The sequence below is a fragment of the Nicotiana tabacum genome, chromosome 3 (assembly GCF_000715075.1).
Source record: "Nicotiana tabacum cultivar K326 chromosome 3, ASM71507v2, whole genome shotgun sequence".
NCBI classification, from domain to species: Eukaryota; Viridiplantae; Streptophyta; class Magnoliopsida; order Solanales; family Solanaceae; genus Nicotiana; species Nicotiana tabacum.
In genome coordinates, this window is record NC_134082.1 from 153,009,142 (window position 1) to 153,018,771 (window position 9,630).

The 9,630-nt window shown below is 37.9% G+C and overlaps 1 long non-coding RNA gene across 18 annotated transcripts; it reads left to right on the forward strand.

Moving 5' to 3' along the window:
• Positions 1 to 255: 255 nt before the first annotated feature.
• On the forward strand, positions 256 to 7,263 carry LOC142179528 (uncharacterized). Of its 18 annotated transcripts, none has more exons than XR_012707977.1 (7): positions 256 to 1,072; positions 1,920 to 3,267; positions 3,851 to 3,932; positions 4,427 to 4,524; positions 5,413 to 5,739; positions 6,057 to 6,126; positions 6,966 to 7,263. It is a non-coding gene; the product is annotated as an uncharacterized LOC142179528 (long non-coding RNA). The 18 variants fall into 18 exon arrangements; XR_012707964.1 differs by lacking the exon at positions 5,413 to 5,739 and adding an exon at positions 3,677 to 3,758 and having other exon boundaries at positions 257 to 1,072; positions 1,920 to 3,331; XR_012707969.1 differs by lacking the exon at positions 5,413 to 5,739 and adding an exon at positions 3,703 to 3,758 and having other exon boundaries at positions 257 to 1,072; positions 1,920 to 3,331.
• Positions 7,264 to 9,630: the final 2,367 nt, after the last annotated feature.

Sequence of the window (9,630 nt, forward strand, 5' to 3'; positions counted from 1 at the left end):
TTATCTTGTCTTTTTCTCTCAATCTCACCCTTTATTATTATTAAATTATTTTATTTTATCATTTGCCTTACTTTTTTATATAGTAATTTTATCTTGTATCATAATTTTTTTTTATAATATTCCAAGTTTATTTTTCATATTGTTGGTGTGTGATATCATAAAACGATGACAAACGACACAATCTATCCAAACATTGTATTTATCAAACGATACGCTACAACACAATACAATATACGACCATTGAAATAAGCTGTTAGTGGGAGATGTTTGAAAATAACCTGAAGCAGGGATGAAAATTTCCAAAAAATAACCCTGAAGCAGGACGAGGAAGAGCACCTATGACAATCATCATTGAGTCTCAATCAAATCAAATAATATAAACTTCCGATTCTGGCTTAACGCTGTACATCCCTTTTGTTAAACACGTAAGCGCCAACACGGTCTTCAGTTTCTCATCTCACCCTATGTGCTCTCTCTTTAGATTCTTCTAGGTATAGATGTCTCTATTACCTTGCGTTTTCTCCCAAGTTTGGAATTAAAGATGCGTACTGTGGGCTATTGATTTTGTTCCTGGTTTTTGTTGGTATTCGAGAGTTCTGGTCGAATTGATCCCAAGCCCAAGTTGCTTCCACTATAGCTCTTCACACCAAATCAAGACTGGAGAAGATGAACATTTGTGATAGTCTATTTGTCACGTCAATCAGGTGTTGGGGTGTACTTTGCATTGTCAAACACGTGGTGTGCAATTCTTCAACCTTCCCTTGTGGTTGTCTTTCCCTCTTTGTTTTTCCTTTTAGGTTTGGAATTAAAGCTATGTAATTTGGTTTGAGTTCATTTTCATCGGATTGGAGTCAGTGCTGGATATGTATCTTCAAATAGCGACGAGTGTAGGTCTTGTGAAATGTGGCTGCCAACGCAGTTGGACTCCCTGTTTGTCTGCTCATCCTCTTCCTCACTCTGTTTTGCGCAGTTCGTTCTTCTTTTTACGGCTGCTGGGTGATTCATTTTTCTTCCTCCTGTTGTTCTTCGTGTTGGCGTTGCTGAAACGTAAAATTACGAGTTTTGTTGAGAGGTGAGATTTGCTTTTGCTCGAATTTTATGTTTGTTGTTGTGTGCTACTCTGCTAACAAGTTCGACTTGGTTCATTTAGTTAGCTTTCTGTTTCATCTTGATAAATCTTATGGCTCTAATTGGCTTATTAGCTGACACATAACCAACTATATATATGAATTAAGTTGTTAGTTAAAGCTGATATAGGATTCATGGCAATTCGATACTATAAATGAATTCAAGATGAGGTGCATTTTTGGGGTTTTAATATTTAAAAAGCGATAACCAATTGCTTGACATATTTTATCGGAATTGCTGGAGATGGATGCTGACTTAAAGGGGGTGGCAGGAAAGGAATTGGGAGTTGGTGAGGTTGGAAATATTTGAGACTCTGGCTGCTGAAATGTTGAAAAGGTCGAGTTTTCTTTGTGTAGGCCACGACAAATTTATTTTATTTAATTTCGGTTAACGTTGGGATATATGTTACCGGGAAGAAAATTATTGTCACATGACAGATTGGTCAGGTCATTACAAAGAAACAAATTTAACTTTTAGAATACAAAAGATTGGTATAGTCGTGTAATTGCATTAGATGACATTATCGTAGCTAACAATGACCCTGAAAAAGAAGAATAGTTTGCAAGGAGATGCTTGTACGTGCCCCTATGATTACTTTGTATTTGTCGATTACAAACAAGCTGAATATTGTTGTTGCTGCATTTTCTCTTGTTTCCATTGTTTTCCCACATTGGAGAACTTCAATTAAGCTGTCGATAACACCAACAGACATAATCAGGATCTTGGTATTCTCATGTGTTCAAAGGTTGAGCAATGTTGTGACTGCATTCTTACGGATTCTTGTATCACAGGAACCAAGCAGAGTCATCAGAAATGGAATAGCTCCAGACTCAGCTATGATTCTGCGATTGTCCATTCCAGTTTTCATGAGCAATCTTAGCTCATACGCTGCATGTTTCTGTATAGCTGTAGATCCTGTTTCCAGTTTCCCAACTAAAAACTTTGTTGTCATTTTCACAACATCTGTGGCAGCTTTAGTAGCAGAAATGTAGTCAATCGCCTTGTCACCTTTCTTAATCTTACTATTGCTGTTACCTTCTGAATCTGAAGGAGATAATGTAGGTTCTATTGTTGGGATGTTGTTCTCTTGGCACCACTGATGGATTAGACTTTTTAGTGCGTAGTTGGGAATGAAAGCCATATGTATCAGCCACTGACCACTTTTTGGACAAGTGTGGTGCCCTGAATTTATCCACTGAGCAATTAAATTTCGATCATAAGTATGGCCTGATGCTACTATCACAGGGTCCCTCATCAAGTCAAGTGAAGTTGGACAACAGAATTCGTTAGGGATGTCGGAAACCACTGAATAACACAAGGAGGATTGACCAGCACGAGCACTCATTAGTTCTGGCTGCTTCAAAGTTTGCTTAATCATAAGGTGTTCTTCTTCCAAAATTGTTCCTTTAAAGTTTGTCTCTAGATTGTGTGAACCAGCTTGAAAGTGCCATTTTTTTTAACAAATGAATAAGACATGAATATAAGTTTTTTTTTTTTGTCTTTTACTGATTGAATATCATATTGTATTCACTTATATGATGTGCTTGTATATGTTTACCTTCATTTTGGCTTAGAGCATTCTAAACTTTGGTTCTTAAAAGTGCAAATGGAAAATATTAGAAGCAAGATAGAAAGTATTAGAAGATGAAATATAGCTTTTTTGAAGACAAGCTGTTTAACTATGCAAGAACTTATATTAGGAGACATTGCTTGTTAACTTCTCTTATTGTGCAAAGGATGTTTGGCTTGTGAACTTACTACAGAAACACATGTTCACAACTTTATCTGACAAAAATGTATCCATCTTAAATTGGCAATTACAATTTGACGAAATGATAATCTTACACCTCCACCGGCCCCTTCCTTGGAAGGCTACTTGGCATGTTAGTTCTACGAAGATTCCATGGTATGCTCCTCTATGAATAAACAATTTGTTCTCTTGGACTAACTTTTCCCCTTTTAGAACTGGATTTCATCATTTGAAATGAATTGTCTTAGTGGTTTTCCTTCAGCTATCCTCAACTTGTAGGTACTCTACTCAAGCTCTCAAAGGACGAGGAGGGAATGACTACCTTAAACAATTCAAGTTTGCTCATGGAAACTTAACCAGAAGTCCTTTAAATTGAGCAAGTGTTAATGGTACTCTTTTCTCTTGAGAAAAAAGCTGCATATCAACTTGTCTGACCAAAAGTCCTTTGAAATTGTATGTTTTCTCTCTTTATATTTTGCTTATAGTTATAAGGTGGGTTTTGATTTCTTCTTTTCCTGATTTTTGGAATTTTAGCTGGGTAAAAATTGTTCAAATTGGGTAAATTGTTGGCTGGGACAGTTTGTGAAATTATAGACAATTTCATCTTGATTGGCCTTGCTACATCATATTTATAAATTTCTTACCATAAAAAGCTTATGGGTTTTAGTTTCCAAATTAACCAGACAAGTTTAGCTAATTATCTCATTGTTCTTCCTCCGAGTCATCACTGAAATATTAAATCCATCTAAGGAGCTCTGCTTGAAATTTATTTATAATTTGGATACTTTATTGATACAGTTGTTGAAGTTCAACATCTTCTGCAGACTCTGATAAGCTGTTGTTGCTCATCTGCTGGATTTTGTATTTCTCTTTTCAGTTGGTAGGAAGTTTTGTTAGGTCAATCATTACTTTTAGCTTTTCCCCCTTTTAATAGCTCTGTTTGATTCAATAGTTCACATTGATTCTTCGCAGAGTTTGGTGGTACGTTACATGCTTAAAATGGTTTTAAAATTATTATGAAACATCACATTACCTTATCTTGATGAAGCACAAGGTACTTTCCCTCTTGTTTTATTTGTGCACTTTTACTTATAATTTGACCTTCATGCATCTCGCTTCTACCGGTAGTTTTACTATTTTAATGGTTTCGCCAAACAGTGGTGTCAAACCTGCCATTATTATTATTATTAATTGGGTGCTTCAGTGCAGTAGCAAAACTAAGTAGAAAACTGAATAGAGAAGTCATTCTTGGATAAATCTATAAAATTGGACTACGTCTTAAAAAGAATTTAAAAAGTGTAATGTAAGTCCTTGATATACAACTGTACATAGGTCCTTGATGTACAACAGTATGCACTTAGTTCCCATATCAATTGCGCGTAAAAAGAGTAGAAAATATTGTAATAGGGAATTCTAGGATACTCATTGAAAATCTGCCGTGTAGGAAATCTTTTCTCCAAAAGGAGAATGTATTTGTATCGGTATGGTTTTGTCCGTTTCAACCTTTGTTGAATATTTGCTTACATGAAATTCATCGTGCTTTATTAGGATCTTGTTATTCATCCCTTGGGCGAGCAAGACTCTCAAAGCTAGGAGCAATTACTTAATGAAATTCCTGTTTGGTTAAATATCCAGATTATGACAATGTATGTATTCAGTTACATGTTTAACATGTCTTTAAAGTTGCTTAGTTATGTATATATAATGATTTTTTTATATGTTGCTGAAGGTGGAACGATGTAGGAAATTTTTGCTTTCTATTTTGTTGCTTTGGTATCTTTACTCGACCACTAATTGATTGCATTATTGGACAGACATATGATTTCCACTAACTGATTGTAACGACCCGGCCGATCGTTTTAAGAATTAACGCCTTGATCCCCTACTAACTGCTTTCCCCATGTTTCTTGCTGCTATTCTGATTTGCTGGGATGTTTGGTTTTGAGTTTCGGAGTGTTTTGGAACACTTAGTCCCTAAAAAAGAGCTTAATCTTTAGAATTTGGACTGCAGTCGGAGCAGTGTGAAGACAGCCTAGGAATGGAATTCTGTTGGTTCCGTTAGCTCTGTTGGGTGATTTCGGGCTTAGGGGCGTGTTCGAATTGTGTTTTGGAGGTCCGTAGCTTATTTAGGCTTGAATGCCGAAAGTTGAATTTTTGAAGTTTTCAGTTCGATAGTGAGATTTTGATATCGGGGTTGTAATGAAATTCTAGAAGTTGGAGTAGCTCCATAGTATTGAATGTGACATGTGTGCAAAATTTCAGGTCATTCGGACGAGGTTTGATAGACTTTTTGATCGAAAGCGTAATTTGAGAGTTTTTGGAGTTCTTAGGCTTGAATCCGATGTGAAATTGGTGTGAGTGTTCCGAAGGTTGGAACAAGTTCGTATGACATTTTAGGATTGGTTGGTATATTTGGTTGAAGTCCCGGGGGCCTCGGGTGAGTTTTAGGTGCTTAACAAAAATTGATTTTGGACTTAGGCAAAAATTTGATTGCTGAACCTGTCATAACCGCACCTGCATGTATGGGACTGCAGGTGCGGCGCCAAAGAAGCGGCTAGGTGACCGTAGAAGCGGAATTTGGTCCAGGCTCCAAAAGCCGCAGGTGCGAAAAGTGGAACACACCTACGAGATCGCAGGTGCAGAAAGGCAGTTGCAGAAGCGGAAATTTGGGTTTAATGAAAATTCGCAGGTGCGACTTGGTCTTCGCAAAAGCGGGACCACATGTGCGGTCCCAGGGCCGCAGATGTGGTTTTACTGGTCAGAAAAGGGCAGAAACGAGGGTTTAGTCTCAAAACTTGGAAAATTGATTTGGGAGCTCGGGATTGACAATTTTGAGAGAGATTTTCACCTGGGTGTTTTGGGTAAGTAATTCTTACTCGGTTTTGATTAATTTCCATGAATCTATGCTTAAATTCATCATTTGGAGAAAAATGGGGAAAAGTTCTTAAGCCTAATTTTGAGGTTTTGATCTAGAATTTGATGTCGGATTGGAATAATTTTGGTATAAATGAACTCGTGAGAGTATGGGAATTTTGAATTTGTAAATTTTACCCGATTCTGAGACGTGGGCTCAGGGAACGTTTTGGTCATTTTTCCTAATTTTGCGTATTAGTTTATAATTAATTAGTGGAACCAGTTACTTGAAGTTATATTTACATTATGCAATTGATTTGAATAGATTTGGGCCATTTGGAGTCGAGTACTCGTGGCAAGAGCGTGGTTTCGGGTTGATTTTGAGCCAGTTCGAGGTAAGTGGCTTGCCTAACCTTGTGTGGGGGAACTCCCCTTAGGATTTGGTATTGTTGATATTTGAAATGCCCTGTACGTGAGGTGACGAGTGCGTACTTGTGCTATTTGTTGAAAATCCGTTTTCATTAAGTAACTTTAACTGTGTTTCCTTTCCTGTTTATACTACTTGCAATTTAAGCCTGCTATTAGCTTATGGAAGCATGTCCAATTGACTTAATTGCTTTACTTGCTCAAACTGCCTTATTTGGATTATGTGTAGCATGCTAGGTTAGAAATACCTGTTTTACCTTGGTATGGAATTTGAATTAAATTGATATTCTTCGTGTTGTTGTTGTGTGTTTACTTTGGGACTACGGGACGGTATACCAGGAGATCCCCCTGCATGTTTACTTTGGGACTACGGATTTGTATTCCGGTAGATCCCCCTGCACATATATTGATTTGAACTGTAGTGCGGGATACTAAGAGATCCCTAGAACATATATTGAGAATACTAAGAGGTCCTCAGGATACCGAGAGATTCCCAACACATATATTGAGGATATTAAGAAATCTTCGGGATACCGAGAGATCCTCGAGTATTTATATTTGGACTACAGGACGGTATCTTGGGAGATTCCCAGTTGTTATCTCTGGGTTGAGTTGTATTCCTTCTGTGATTATTTTGTCTCGATTATAGTTGTTATTCTTATTATCCTGTGTTACTTCATACTGTTAACATTTATTTATATTGTCGTATTCTATACTCTTTTACCTCGTTTTTAGCTATAGGCTTGGCACTTACTGAGTACTGCTGTGGTGTATTCATGCCCTTGTTGCACATGTTTTTCATGTGCAGATCCAGGTACTTCGACCGCCCTACTACCCTTGAGGCAAGACGATTCTCCAGAGACTTCGAGGTATATCTTCCGCATCCGCAGACCGAAGAGTCCCTTTCCATTCTCTCTTATAGTATCGGCCCTTATGTATTTACTTTTGTTTAGACATTCTGGAGTTAGACACTTGTAGTTATTCAACATCTTGTGATTTCATGAGATTTCGGATTTTGAGAAGTTGTGCAGTTTGTGAGATCTTGTACTAGTATATGCCGAGCGACATCTTAAACGTTTCTATATTTACTTATCTTCAGTTTTTATTAGTTTTTCAGCATTTTGTTTCTTTTTCCGCAATTGTTAGACTTACCTAGTCGTAGAAATTAGGTGCCGTCACGACAGTTCAAGGAGGGCGCACTTGGGTTGTGACACTGATAGTATTTGCAAATGCGATTCCTTGTCATCTGAATAGTATTCACTTTTAACTTCTTTGTCGCTTATCCGTCAAATTAGTATAAGGTTATTGAATAATACTTCCAATACAACAGTTAAGAGGTTCAACACCAGAGGATCAAATAACTTCTCAAATCTTAGCTTGCCTCATATTTGATAATCTTATTAACTTTGCCAAATTTTAGATTGTGTTAGATTTGATAATGTCATAAGTAATTTCGGATGAAAAGAGGGATTGTGATACCTCCTACTATGGCAGTTAGTAGGGTTCTATAAGCACTTTCGATTGTCTTCTTTGAACATTATTTGGCTTTTAAATTTGCACTTGGCATTATACATACAATCAGGAATTCCCTCATATTTCAAATTTAGAGATTTTAACTTTTTAGTCAACGTTGAACATCAATGTGAATTTGCGAAATGGATGAATATAGAAGAATGAATATGTTTGTAAACTGCTACAATTATGAGTGCAAAAATGGCTTAAGACCTATTTTGTACCATAGCTACCTCATTGCCTGGATTCTGTTTCAGCCTCTCCCCCAACTGATTCCCTGTCTTGCTTCGTTTTTTCCCGTTGGATTGGAATTTGGTTTTCGAGAAAATAAAAATGGTTCTTCAAGAAAACTGCTTTTATCATGCCTATATTCAACAAGCCTTGAAAGTTGGTTAGCCTTTTGCTGTCGAGCTTTCAGTAAACTTTTAACTTTATTTATCTTCTTGCTAGGTTACTTCAAATGGTGCTGGAGATAGTCAATCACAATGGCTGAAATACACACTTGAAAGTAGTGAAAGCAAATGGTACCTTCAAGCTGCATTATTCTACTCCAAAGAGAAAATATGATAATGTATTTTGTGACCTGACCTTCCTATGTGACTAAAGTGATATCGTGTAAATGTAGGTGCATTGCTGTCAGAATTCATCCATTGATAGCTTGCGAAGAAGATACTACTCTAACGGAACTAAAGCATAAATTACAGTCTTTACATGACGTATTCCTGAAATATGGAATGGTAAATCAAATTATTGATGTTTATGGTCCATATCTATAAGAACTCGAGGAAAGTGACGACCCAAAGGGTCATCACCTGTTTTCTTATCCATTCCGTGCTTCCGAGGCCTTGAAAACCTTATTTGTAGTCGCCTCGATTTGCGTGTGTAGTCCGAGCGCGTAGCCGGAAAGCTTAAATATGAAATTCTGTGAAAAATGCTAAATTTTGGTGTTAAAATGAATAAGTTTGACTTTGGTCAATATTTTGGGTAAACGGATTAGGACCCATGATTTGACGGTTCCGGAGGGTCCGTAGGAAAATATGGGACTTGGGCGTGTGCCCGGAATCGAATTCCGAGGTCCCAAGCCCGAGAAATGAATTTTTAAGTAAAATTGTTTACTGAAGATGTTTAAGGAAAATTTAAATGAAATTTGATTAGAAAGTAATGGTATCGGGCCCGTAATTTGGTTCCGGCGCCCGGTACAAGTCTTATATATGTTTTGAATTACTCCTGTAAAGTTTGGTTAAAAACGGTCGTCGTTTGACGTGATCCGGACCCTAATTGGGAATTGATGTTTAAAAGGAAATATGAGAAATTTCACTGAACTTGAGGCTTAATTCGATGTTCATGATGTTATTTTGGTGATTTGATCACACGAATATGTCCGTAGGGTGTTTTTGAGGTAGTGTGCATACTTTGGTTAGAGTTTTGAGGGCTCGCGTGAGTTTCGAATAGGTTCCGAGATGCCGTAGGCTTAAAAGATCAGATGTTGGAGGTTCAAGAAAATATTGCAGGCCTCTGAACCCTTTAGCGCGACCCGTGAGGAATCGCGTGCGGCCGCGGTCGCCTTTGCGCGGTCCGCGGTGGGTGCTGTGCGGCCGCGGTCAGCTTTGCGCGGTCCGCGCGGGGCAAAGATCCGCAGGTCTTCAGGAGGGGCCAGCGCGGCCGCGGTCGGCTTAGCCCGGTCCGCGGTGGGGGCTTCAGAGGGGTATAAATTCACGCGAATTTCAGTTATTTTTACACTTTCCAAAACCCCAAAACATAAGAGGCGATTTTCTAAACAACTTTTCTTCTCCAAACGATTGGTAAGTGATTTCTAACTCATTTTCTTCACTCCTTAGCATCTTTTAACATGATTTCAACTTCAAATCAAAGATTTTCATGGGGAAATTGGGTGTTTTGGGTAGAACATAGGTTTTCTAAAATTGGGGATTTGGACCTCAATTTGGGGTCCGATTTCAAAA